Here is a 12,924-nt window from a genome sequence, read left to right on the forward strand (position 1 = left end):
AAGAGGGAGATGGAGTGATTGTGTTAAGGATGGCAGAGAGGATAGATTAAACTGCGGTCTGTCCTCCTGTGTGGATATACCAACCCTGCCGCAGATTATTATCTAAAATGACATCTGATTTTCACAAGCCTGCTTGTTGCATTTGTTATTGTACATTTGTCGCTTCATTTTATCCACTTAGGCTACCATCAAAACAAGACTCCACTTCCAATTTTTCACTGTCACAGATTTTTCTGGCATCACAACTCAATATCCTTCTGGCAGAATGTGCCCGGCTAATGAAATTGCTGCATTGTTGTTGGAGTGCAGCGCAGTACCTGAATTAGCAGCAGTAGTCATTATGCTGTCACTGTCTGCCCTGTCAGCTGTGAATTACGTCCAGGGCAGGCTATTATTTTGTGCGCCGTGATGTTTTTGCTTTTCCCTTCATCTTTCCCAGCTTTTGTGGTATGAATTTGTGTTTGTCTGCACAGTCTCTTCTAGAGATAACAAGAGAATGAACTGCAAAATTATGTTGCCTGTTTTGTTTACATTGAGCCCATCTGACTCGTTATCGCAGTTTTGAACGGCGCACCCAACATATCCATAAATGCTGTCAACACAGATCTCCAACATTTGCTCAGTCAGAAGCCTGTCAGTCCAAACTCTCAACTATGCTATCCAATCCATTTTGTTTTCTAGTACACACAAATGAGCTCCTATTCATCCATCTATCTATCCATCTATCTATCTATCTATCTATCTATCTATCTATCTATCTATCTATCTATCTATCTATCTATCTATCTATCTATCTATCTATCTATCTATCTATCTATCTATCTATCTATCTATCTATCTATCAAGCAGTACTAGCTAGGAGCTGGAGGCACAAGCATGAATCCGAGCTGACTAGGGAACAAGAAAGGGAGCAGCCCTTTGTTGCTCGCCAGCCTGTTAAATCTGCCATGTTCACTTCCTCACACACTCACCACCTCACGCTCAAACACATACACTGCATCTGTTTTGTAGTTGATTTACCTCCTCCAGAATGCGAGTGCTGTGGGCTGCTGCAGCACTGTTATTATGGGATTGTCAGTGGCTGTGATGAAAATAGGCCCAAATAATGGTGAGCGCTAAACGAGAACAAAACCACATGCATGAGCACAAAAAAACCAAAAGGCTCTGCTGATCTATGCGTTTCTGTGTCTTTCTCTCACACACAATTCTTTGCACACAATTACTGTACATACTGTGTATTTGTCCTCCCGCCTGTTGATTACTCCTAATTACCAATCACTTTTTTCTGTAGTCCCCTTTGTACAGGTTCATAGCTAAACTACTAGAGTTTAACAAGCTAACGGTTCAAACCATAGGCTTCAGGTTTTTAAAACCATCAGCAATGACTGAAGACACACCCTTTAAGTTGACAGTGATAGCAGACCAGCAGCATTTGTGTATGATGGCAAAGCAGACAGCTAAACACGGTGATGTGTAGAGTGAGTTTTTTGAAAAATCCTTACATTGACATCAAAAGCTCAGTTATTCTTCCATTGGCTTTTCTCTCCCTCCACCATTAGCCATTGCTAGAGATAAACTGTCCCTTTGTGCTGAAAAGAACAGCATCGTCTTCCTGTTTTGTACCATTAAAGTGAATAAGTGCTGCGCGTTTTAGATTCACGTTGGAGAGAGGGTGTAGCAGGTGCTCTGGAAATAACATACTCCATCGACAACTGGGAGTCAAATGACCTGTCTGAGGACCTGGCTTTAACACTGCCAAGCTGGCTTCCCATCCAGAGAGGGAGGGGAGGATGGGGCACAGCCTGGTTAAGGATGCATGAGAAAGTGTGAGGGAACGTGGAAGGATAAATGCGGGGTAATGGGTTGAGGATGTAGTGTGCATATAGATATGTAAGGAAGTGTTGAGTTTGGAAGGGTGATAAAGGTTTATGGGTTAGAGAGCATTGGAAAAACATGAGGGATACTGGAAGGTGCTGACTCTGAGGTAGTTTCACTCTCATCACCTCTTAATAGTTTTCAATCTCTTGGAGTGAACACTGTAATCTATTTGTCTAGAGGGGACAGTGACCAGCATCTGTTCACTAACCTTGGTACCTTCAGATATATGGTTACATACCAAGGATGTAGAATTAGGTTTGGACATTTCGCTATCAATATCCAATACTGACTTGTCCCTCGCAATAATTTTTTATCAAAATATCAAATATAATTCTCACTATATAGTCAACGTATTTGGTACACAAACGGTTAACAGTCAGCCGCAAAGAAGCTAGGGAACAACATAAACCAAAAGTCGGAACTGTAGTCTGTCAACAACGATGGAGTCAGGGGGCGAAATCAGCTCTCCTAAAAGCATGATTTGTGATATTTGGGGAGGGGGTCTCTAAAATATTGACAGCATGCTTTATTGCCATTAATCTATATATTTCTCTATCATCATGGATCCATGCATAAAATCAAGAGCGTCATACTTCATCCAGCCAGAGGGACCGATCACCGACAGTTCGCAGCGGGACAGTCACTTCGCGATCTCCTGTCTCTGGCCCTGTTGTCCACTGCCCCACACCCTCTCTGGTACTCTGGTCGCTAGTATGACCGATGCGCTGTGAACAGTTCGTGATTGTTCCCTCTGGCTGGATGAATATTACGCATGATCCATGCACTACTGCAGCGGGGGGTTCCCTGCAGCGCCACACAACTTTCTAAATTCCCTCTCACAGGATAAAGAAAGGTCAGGTCGCAGCCGCAGCTGTTGTGTGAAGCGTAATTGTAGCAAAATGGCTAAATATGATAATAATATAATAAGACAAAGATGCCAAATACTTTCACAGTCAGAACCAGGCCTACATGCTTGCAGCTATTAATGATTCAGCAGTAAGAATCATAGTCTGTCCCCGGACTTCAGTGTGGCATCTTTCCTCTGTCTCTGTGCCCCCATCGCTTAGTGTGTGAAGCACCTTTGCTCTGCTGGGGGAATGTCTCACTGCTGCAGGACACTTCCGATGTTTACATTCATACTGTGTGCATTAACTAGGATGTTACTGGAATCAGTACAGCCAGAGACCCCTGGTCTTCTAGTACAAGTGCTGTGAAGAAGGATGTCCACTCTCCTCCCTGTCTCTGCCAAGTAGCTTGGCAGAGACAGGGAAGAGAGTGGTGGAGTATGTACTTTGGGTTTGTAATTAACCCTAAAGTAGTTGTTTTTACTGTATGTGTAAATTAGCTATAAACCTGTGCTCTTTAAAAAGTAGTAAACATTGTTTGCCAGTCACATACATTAAATGTTTAAATATCTGCTACATACGGTACTGCTTATCACCATCTATATACAAAAGTAGTGAACATTTGTGGCTACAGTGGCCACAGCTATTAAAGTGACACAATGCATAAATATAGAACTTTATAGAGTCTACCCATGTCTGCATTTTTGATCGTTGAATGTTCCACCATTGTATGTGTGTGTATTAACCATTCTTCTTATGTCTTTGTATCTGCATGCTTAAATCTGTTCTGTTCTATCAATGTGTAGTGTTGTAAAACACTGGGTTACAGGCCAGGGTAACCAATGAGTGACCCCACTGTGACAGAAGATGATGATGAATATAAACAGAGGGTGTGAAGTGCACCACCCTCAAATATAATGAGGTACTGGCTAGCTGGTAGGAGGGCAAATGAGTTACAAGGAGTGTGGGTGCAGCATGTCATGAAAACAAGTCGCAAGAGCAAGTACAGTAGCAGATGTTCTTTCACTGTGGTAAAAACCCTGAGGTAGGGGGTGTTGAAACAATGTGGAAACACTGAAGTAGAAATATGAGCTGTTAAGAAAAAGAAAAGAAAATGAACAGTGATACACTCAGACCACACCAGAAAGCAAAAACAGTTTACTCTTCATTTCATATCTTATGCTGAGATAAGACCCATACAAATAGCCTCAAGTTACTGATACATATTTGGCAGTGGCATTTATCTTTAATAATGGGAAACAGTGCAGCAATAAAATGGAAAACATCCCTTGCCAAAAAATACACTGGACCAAAGTGTATTTACTGGGATAAAACAAAGAAACATATCTTTATCTTGAATCTGGCCCTAAAAACAATACCATATTAATAATAATAATAATAATCTTTATTTGTAGAGCATTTTTCAAAAACAAGTTACAAAGTGCTTCAACAAGTGCAAAGACAAAAGTGAAAGTGCAAAGATACAATACCCAAAAGACAACAATACAAGCAAGAAAACATTGAAAAGACCAAAATACACGTTTAAGATAAATATAAAATAGAATAAAATAAAAGGCATTATGTCCATCCTTCTCCGTAGTGTTGTAGTAAAGACCGCCCAAACCGAGACCAAGTCAAGACCAAGACCAGAGTTTATCGAGACCGAGACAAGACCAAGACTTTTAGGGGCTGAGAGCAGTCGAGACCAAGACCGAGGAAGAGCGAGACTGAGTCAAGACCAAGACCAGTTCCCTGCATTGCATGGCACGCAATAAAATGTGGAACGAGATCATAGGTACTTCTCAAAGTGATCTGAAAGATCCACTTTCCCATTAAAACACCCACATACAAACACTAAGAGCTGAAATCAACGTAAACGTCGCGGGGAGGGGGGACAGTCTTTAACGGGAACAACGACTGGTCTCGAATACTACAACACTACTTCTCTGTGCCATAGGTTTATGGAGCAGTGATGTGCTCGCTTCACAGGTGGTTATAAATGCATTCAATAGTAAATACTTTCTATAGAAACCTTGTGTTAGTTCATGAAATAACACTCTTCTGTTGCTGTACAATGTTGTTACTCTGACACCCGTACTGTGATACTTTCTGCTTTGTCACTGAGGCAGAGGCATTTTCCCTCTTTCCCGAATACATTTAAATTGAAATGTTTTGTTCTCTGGCAGCTCAGCCTTTTGCCAGTTTATGCCTGTTTGACATTGAAATAATGGCACAGTACTCGTGTTGCTCTGTGTGTGTTAAAAAGGCTCAGGCTCCAGTGACGTTTTTGCACAGTGTGTTTTCTTTAAGCTCTCATACTCTGAAACTAAAAGCTTTTCATAATGCATGTGAATAAATCCATTAACCAAACCTTAACCATAGTCGCATCAGACAAACATTTTTGGTTTGTGACAGTTTCAGAAAGAACAGACAAATGTCCTTCTACAGAACATGGACAGATTTAATTTAAAGGATACTATTTTGAACCTGATTAAAATAATGATAGTATGCAAGCTAACATGTTATTTCCTGCCTTCTTCAATATCTCTACACATAGGTTTGTAGCTTTATAGTTTAGTCAACTGAAAGCATCCTCTTTGTTTTGCATTGCCATTCTGGGCAAGCGTCTAACTCTAACACTGCGCACTCAACCATCATAATAGGGTTTATTTCAGGGCCTGCTATCATGAATGAAGCAGTGTTTCCTTTCACCTTGCAGAGCCACTACCACTCTGCATTTGTGTCTTATTTAAGAGTCTCTCAGCAGTAGGACACTCCTGATGCTCCCACATAAATCGACAGTACAAAAAGGGTTCACACATACACTCACAACCGACGAACAGGCACAATGACACACAGACTTGCACTAAAGCTCAGTTGTCTTACAAGGACTGTGGGTTTAATTGGACGCTATTTGGTCTCTATTGAGTTCAGTGCTTGCCTGCAGTACACTGAACAGAACTCACACAGCGGATCCACAAGTTTCTCTCTTTGTGAATATGATAGCAAAACAAGAGGCAGAGGAAGCAAGCAGACATGAAAACAACCATGTGGAGTTGGTTCACCAGTGCAGTACAAATTTCTCACCGGGGCTGTGATCATGTGAAAAAAAAAAACTTTATGTGTGTGTGTGCACACAGGTATTCTGGTATTTTGGTGTAACCTTACCATTACAGTATATTGTTAAGACAGAAATTCCCACTGATGTGGTTAAATGCTAACATGGCAAAAACAAGTTCAAAGAAAATTTAACTACGTGGGATGTATTTTTTATGTTTAATTTTCACACAAACACAACACACTATATGTTTGTTTTGTCACAAATCCTATTTGCAATTAGACAGAATATTTTGTTTTCCTGCTAGATTAGGAGAGATTCACCAACACATATGGATGCAATATTAACACAGATGATGTGTCAGTTTTTCTCAGGTCCTTGCATGTAGAAACTCACTCGCACATATACAGTGTATGTAGGCATATCCACTGCTTATATGCAGATATACAGCAGAGACAAGTTTCCATCCGCCTGAAAATGAAGGGTGTGAAAAGCAGAGAGTGAGATATGGTGAGGAAGGGAAGATGGATAGAGGTGCTTAAGAAAATGATGCATCATCACACTTTCACGCTGTTCCCGGTCTCTGGAGGGTGTGGAAGAGTGAGTATGTGTGTATGTGTGTCATCAGTAAGTTCTTGCATGCTTTTTAATGTGGATGTAGATCGTGGACGTGTAGAGGACGGTTATGTGAATAATGCATGTGTGTGTATTCTAAATTAAAGTGACCATGATTATATTTGTAATATTTGTATCACAGAGAAATGTTTAAATACTGATGACATTACCAGAACTAGAGGTCCACACTTGACTGGTGTAGAATGATAGTCCACTGTTGATGTAATATAGGAATGTACTGTGTGTGTGTGTGTGTGTGTGAGTGTGTGAGAGTGTGTGTGCATGTTAAAATGCTGACACTACGTTCAAGTAGTCACAGGGGTCGTCATTACCCGTCCCAGCCATCAGTGAGAGAGCCAATTTCCATTCAAAAGAGCACTCTGCTCCTCTTTTTTTCCCTTTCCTTTCCTCTCCATCTCCCTCTTCTTCAGAGAGTGCCCTCTTTCTGATTCCCCCTCTTCTTTCCTGGCCATCCTTCTCTCTCTTTCCCCACAGTGCCCCAAAAGCATTCATTTTAATGCTTTCATGTATGCTCTTTGTGCACCATACAAAAGACGTTCCTCTTTTTTTCTATCTAGAGTGCATAGAGAGCTATTGCTTTTTTTTTTTTTTTTAAAGTGAGGCTTGTAAAGGTGGTGACTAAGAAAAAAGTGAAAACAAGATGAAAACTGGATTGACAAAATGAATGGGAGTGGAATGATGGGAGAGTGATTTTATATTTATATTTTATATTATCTAGATAGAGAAAGGGTTCTTAAATGTTCTCTTTGAATGGAGCAAGTACAGGCTCCTGGGTTACAGCGAGGCTGTTACTTTAAAGCTGTGGATCAATGAATCCCATGACTACTTGTTTGTGAAAGGGGTCAGTTTTAGTGATGAACCCACGGAGAATTATTACCCCTCCGCCAATTCACCTCAGCTATTTTCAGCAAGAACATTTTCAAATTCTTCACGTAAACATGATGAATGCCTTCTTTTGTGTAATGGAGGTCATGTTCATGAGAATTGTAAATTAGTGTAATTTAACACCCCAATAATACCATATAAGGCTATGCGTCCTGCCCCATTTGTCAGGAAGCTTTCATACATGAGGACATCGAACAGTAAAATGAAGAGCTTTACGAGTTTAGAGACTGAAGTCCTGCTTTCGGAGATCCATAATATTTTTAACAGCTTCAGCAGTGGAATTAAGGGGATAGGGTTAGACCCATCTGTGGACAGAGTTGCAGCTCAACATGTTTCACATTTGCAGAAGCACAGACCATGGTAACCTAAACAACAACCATTAATTAATAGTCTCTGCCAATATATGAACACACTATTACTCTCTTCCAAGGGCCTAAGGCATCTAAAAGATTACACTTCCAGTTGTCCGTATTATATACAGAGACAAATTAACCTTCAATTAGTGCATCCTTTAAATTGTTTCAATAGCCAATTTAAAAGAAAGATGATATAGTATTTAGGCTATATGAAGATGTTTAGAATTATATTATAGTTTTTACTGCAGAATCAAACAGAATAATATCATCATCGACAGGCCTGGACCAGAGGTTACATAAGACTTTCTCATCTGTCATTTTGACAGACAGGGTAATAAAAACTCCATCATAATCTATTATTACCTATCATATAATTTTTTAAAATGATAATAAGACATTAGGCTGACCCCGAATAGTCGAACATTTGATGGGGGGAGTCTTATTCGAGTAGTCAGTCTCACAGTAGAAGGTTCGCAGTGAATCGAGGATCATGCCATTTTGGCGATATGGGGGTGCTCAACATCTGATTTTACATAGAACTACCAGTTTTCTTCCAATTTAATATAGTTAGTTATAGTAGTTAATATACAGCCTATTACAATTTACATTTCAATGTTTAATGTGGTAAATAAGCATGTAAAAAGAATAAAACTTTCAATAAATGTTTTTAAAGTGCGTAAATAAATCCAAAATGGTAACCCTAACCCTGGGTCATGAGTGTATTCGTGTACTGGCAGAAAAGGAACAGTTACTGAAGAGATGGAGCCCCAGCTTCACAGGTGTTGAAATATTGATAAAAACAGTCAATATTCCTATGACCAAAAGCACTCCCATGCTTTACAGGCAACAGCTTGAGAACAGAACATCCTAAAGGGCTGTGGGCTCTTTCTCTTCGTACTAAACAGACAAATCGATTGATATCCTGCATGTCTGTGTAGCTCCTACGGGTCGCCAGCAGAGGCCGAAAAAGACCGCCTCCGCCAAAGCAAACTCTTCTTCTCTACTTCAATCTGACACAGAAAGGAAACTTGTCAGCTCAGCCGACCTCACCAACATGGTGGCCCGCCAGACAGTCTCTGTTGACACGGCTGCTGTTTTTGGACAGAAAACAGCTAGAACAGTGAAAATCGATTACCTGCCCTGTATCAGGCAGGTCCGGTACCAAGAGGTTAAATGGTAGCCTACTTGAAATAGACCTGCAAGGAACCGCAACATGCATGTACAGTTAGTTGTCGGCCGCAAAACTCTGCACAAGACCAGTGAATGGCAGGAAATCAGAGAGAAAATGGTCAAAAATAAGCCTCAGCTTAGCTTGAAATGTACAGTGTAAGTTACAGTGACTAATGAATACAGACTGCAGCTCTGCAGCTTCTCAAGAATAAAGTGGCGCTACCACGTAAGGGTTAGGGTTAGGGTTAACCTCAATTGTCAACCAAAGCAACGAGTAAACGAGCAATGAATAAAATCATTGGGTTTTCTAAAGAAACTTTGGACACTGATGCAATGACATTTTGCTATAGCTAGGCTATGTAGCCATATAGCCTACAAATGCAATGGCTAAAGCCGGCAAGACAGTGAGGTCATATGCACACTGTCCACATAAACTGCAGCTCAGAAAAGATAACCGCATCACGCGTATTCTTATGAGCATGCAGAAAATGAAACTCCTCCATCCCAGCAGCTACCTTTGTGCTGACCAGTGCAGACAGTACATGGATGTGATGGCAAATCATTTTAAAACAGGACAATGATTATCTGTCTCTCAGTCTGTTTAGTTACAACTCTGTTGATTAGCGGGGCAGACTTGGCAATATAGATAATAAACACTATATAATAAGAATCATATATTCAGTCAAGTCAAAGATTAACTAGTATTTTATATGAGAAAATGTATCAAAGGAAAGCTGGGGGAACCAGTTTGAATGGGTCTGATGGAGCTGATGAAATTAGTATCTTACAATTGTTATCTATAATTTACAGGGGTTATGCTGATGTGTGTCAGTAGAGCAGATGCTGGATAATCAGCCAGTACAGGCACAGACCCAGTACAGATGTTTTTAGCAAGTCGCACAGACCCAGATGAAATACAAGCAGCCTTGCCCAGTACGAGCACAGCCAGAGATGTACAGCCAACATCAGATACAAGCAGCTCAGACACTAATGGAACAGTTGCTGTTCCACCAAATGACCCAGCAGAGTCTTAACAGTATTCATGAGGTCTGAGTTAGTGCGCTGAGGTGCATTCATACAAGCACTAGAGGAGGTTTCCATTCAGGGTTATTCAGAGACAGACTATTTTAAAGAAGGGACAGTTTGCAGGTGTGACTGTGCAGTAGGGGTGTAACGGTACATGTATTTGTACTGGACCGTTTCGGTACAGGACGCTCTGAACGGTGCACATGTGCACTGAACGCAGTCTTTAACGTCATATGTTTGGCTTGTTTTGTGTGTGGAACATACGTGAATTCCGAGTTTCCACACGGACATATTAAATGGCGGACCAAATATCCGCCTCACGGCGCTACAGCGCTACACAAGCAGCCGCTTTAGCCCAGCCTCTCGCTAACTAGTGCCTCTCGCATCATGGCCAGTGCAGAGAAGCCAGAGCTTGAAACCCCTCCCTTATTGTTAAGGTCTTCTGTTTGGGAACACATTGGTTTCCAGTGAAATACAACAACGAACAAGTCGATTAGACGAAAGCAGCGGGCCGACATTTGTCAGTAGTGATCAGGTATGTTTCTAGCAACACGTCAAACTTCCTAACTCACTACTAGTATCACACAAAGGAGAACGTCACTGTAACAAGGGAGAAAAACAAAAATGAGCACAGTGCAAACGCCTTTCGGCATTTAAACAGACTTTAAACTTCAGGAAGGTTTTTTTTTTTTTATCTGAGCAGGCCTTCAAGCTGGGATTGATAATGCTCATAGATGGAATAAATTAGTAAGAAGAATGCTGAACTGTAATTTATATTATATTTTTAAAATTTTAGTGTGTAAGTTTTAGTGACATCTAGTGGTGAGTGTTGTGAATTGCACACCCCCTCCCCTATCCAAGCAAGCAGGATAGCTACGGTGCCTGAGACAGGACAAAGATGTCATCTATGAGATAAAAGAGATTGCCAGTCAAGAAATGAGGTTTCTTTTAGATATATTAAGAAATTATATAAATTATGTAAAACCATATGTTTTTTTTGAATATTATTGTTACTTGTTCATTAATAAACAACAGCCAGATGAAGAAATGAAGTGTTACATGATGTCTCATACTCCTGTAATACATTATTTTACATCTTGGGAGGGTTGGCTCATCTGGACTAACATACCATAAATGTAAATGGTAATGGTACCGTAAATTAAGAAATTCTCAAACACTATCACATCTAGTGCATGAAGTATGACCACTGACAGATACCAGGACAATGTAAGCCTCATTGTTTCTGCACCACAGAAATAAACCACATAATACATGAAGTTTACAAAGGCATTGTCAGGTGAGGATCAAGGCTCCTCTCACTTTGCTTAATTAGATAAGCAATCTGCAAATATTACCTGCAAATATTATTATGTTTTTATAAATTATTTTATAAATTTAGCATGTGAAAGGACAAATTACATATTTATGTGCACAGTGGGAAGCTCCGTCTGGCTGTCGGCTCTTCGTCCCACAAGCCACCGCGCACAAAACGTGATGATTTTAATCTTGGCAGTTCGGCCCACGCAGAGCCGTTAAAAAAAAAAGACCTGATAAATAAGTGTCAACCAATCAGTGTACATTATGCTTTAATATTTACTCTATACTATAATTATATAATATTATTGTAGTATATTAATACAAATATATATATTAGTATTAATATATAATATTATATTATATAATACACTATATATATATATATATACTATATATTAATATTTAGTGTAATGATAATAATAAAGCAATGTTTCAATTCATACTGTTGTTGTTGTATATTTTATTTGTTCCAAAGTGATTTTAAGTTTCACAAACCAAGAATATTCTGTACATCACAAGCCAGATGTCTTTGATTTAGGTTAAAACTTTACAACATTATTGAGAATTTAATAATAGAAAAGCGTTACAAACATTGACACTATCGTTCAGCAGTTGCTGGACACGTCTGCTGTGTTGGCTGCAGTGGTCTGTGTGACTGGACCTGGGGGAGGTAACCGGAGCTAGCTAGCTAACTATTCCTGACAGCCCCTCGAAGAATATTACTCTTACCCTAACCATCACAGGGTGTGTGCCTAAAGTTATTGATTTTATGCATGTCAACCGGTTAACGTTAACCCTACAGTGGCGCACATCGGCCGCTAGCAGATAGGGCTAACCTCCATTGTGTTGCTGTGCAGCCTCCGCTAACGTTACTGCAGCTGTATATTGACACCCATCGGCACCATGGTCGGCACTTGTCAACTCCGAAAACGTTTGAACACATTTTCGATTCGCCGTCAATTTTCGTCAGACTGCCAATATTCGACATCTTCACAGTTTATTTCTCGCTTCAAAACTTCTCAGAAGTGTATTTAAAGTTCTGTTGTTGGCCTCTAAAGAATAAAACGGTTAACATTAGGATCTATACTGTAAGTGAGCCGAGATTAACCCTTACACGTCATCATGTTTTGTGTGCGGTGTCTTCTGGGACAAACCATATTTGGAAGTTCAACTTCCGTCAACTTCCATCAGGTCTGCGGGCTGCAGCTGGATATACTTGGTTTGTTAGTTGTCAGCTATGGTAGAAACATGATGACAAAATACAGCGACCTCCACAGAAGGGGGCGCCCACGGTTATTTAGATATAAATGTCTCATTCTAAGGTAATAAAAACCTAATGGTTCATTATGTAAGGTCTTTACACACCACTGAAAACATAGTTATGGATATTATATTGCATTTCTGTCAATAGATCCTCAGAAATATTACACACTGAAAACCGAGATACATACCGAACCGGGATTTTTGTGTACCATTACACCCCTACTGTGCAGCAATGGCAAATTGGTTATATGGCCTATGAGTCAGGTAAAAGGGCCCCGTAGCAGAATTTTACTTAGGGCCTCACTGAGCTCAGAACTGGCTGTGCTTGCCAGTAACTGGACAGGGGGTCTACTGAAGGTGGTCTACTAAAAGTGTTGTATGTGAATTATTTGACGGATGGCCTTCAGATCTTTTCCTCAGTAGTGGAGAATATTCAGTTAACGCAATCACTGGTCTGGACCACTGGTAAACTCTTCGTGCCTAAAAGAAA

General features: G+C 40.3%; 1 protein-coding gene across 1 annotated transcript in view; it reads right to left on the bottom strand.

Annotated features, from left to right (window-relative positions):
- Positions 1 to 12,924, bottom strand: part of LOC119883318 (calsyntenin-2-like) — a 277,990-nt gene that overhangs the window by 68,242 nt on the left and 196,824 nt on the right. The gene's annotated exons all lie outside the window — the stretch shown is intronic.

This window comes from Micropterus salmoides, unplaced genomic scaffold (genome assembly GCF_014851395.1).
Source record: "Micropterus salmoides isolate LMB-PRFRI ecotype aquatic unplaced genomic scaffold, ASM1485139v1 Ms_hic_scaffold_3, whole genome shotgun sequence".
Taxonomy (NCBI): Eukaryota; Metazoa; Chordata; class Actinopteri; order Centrarchiformes; family Centrarchidae; genus Micropterus; species Micropterus salmoides.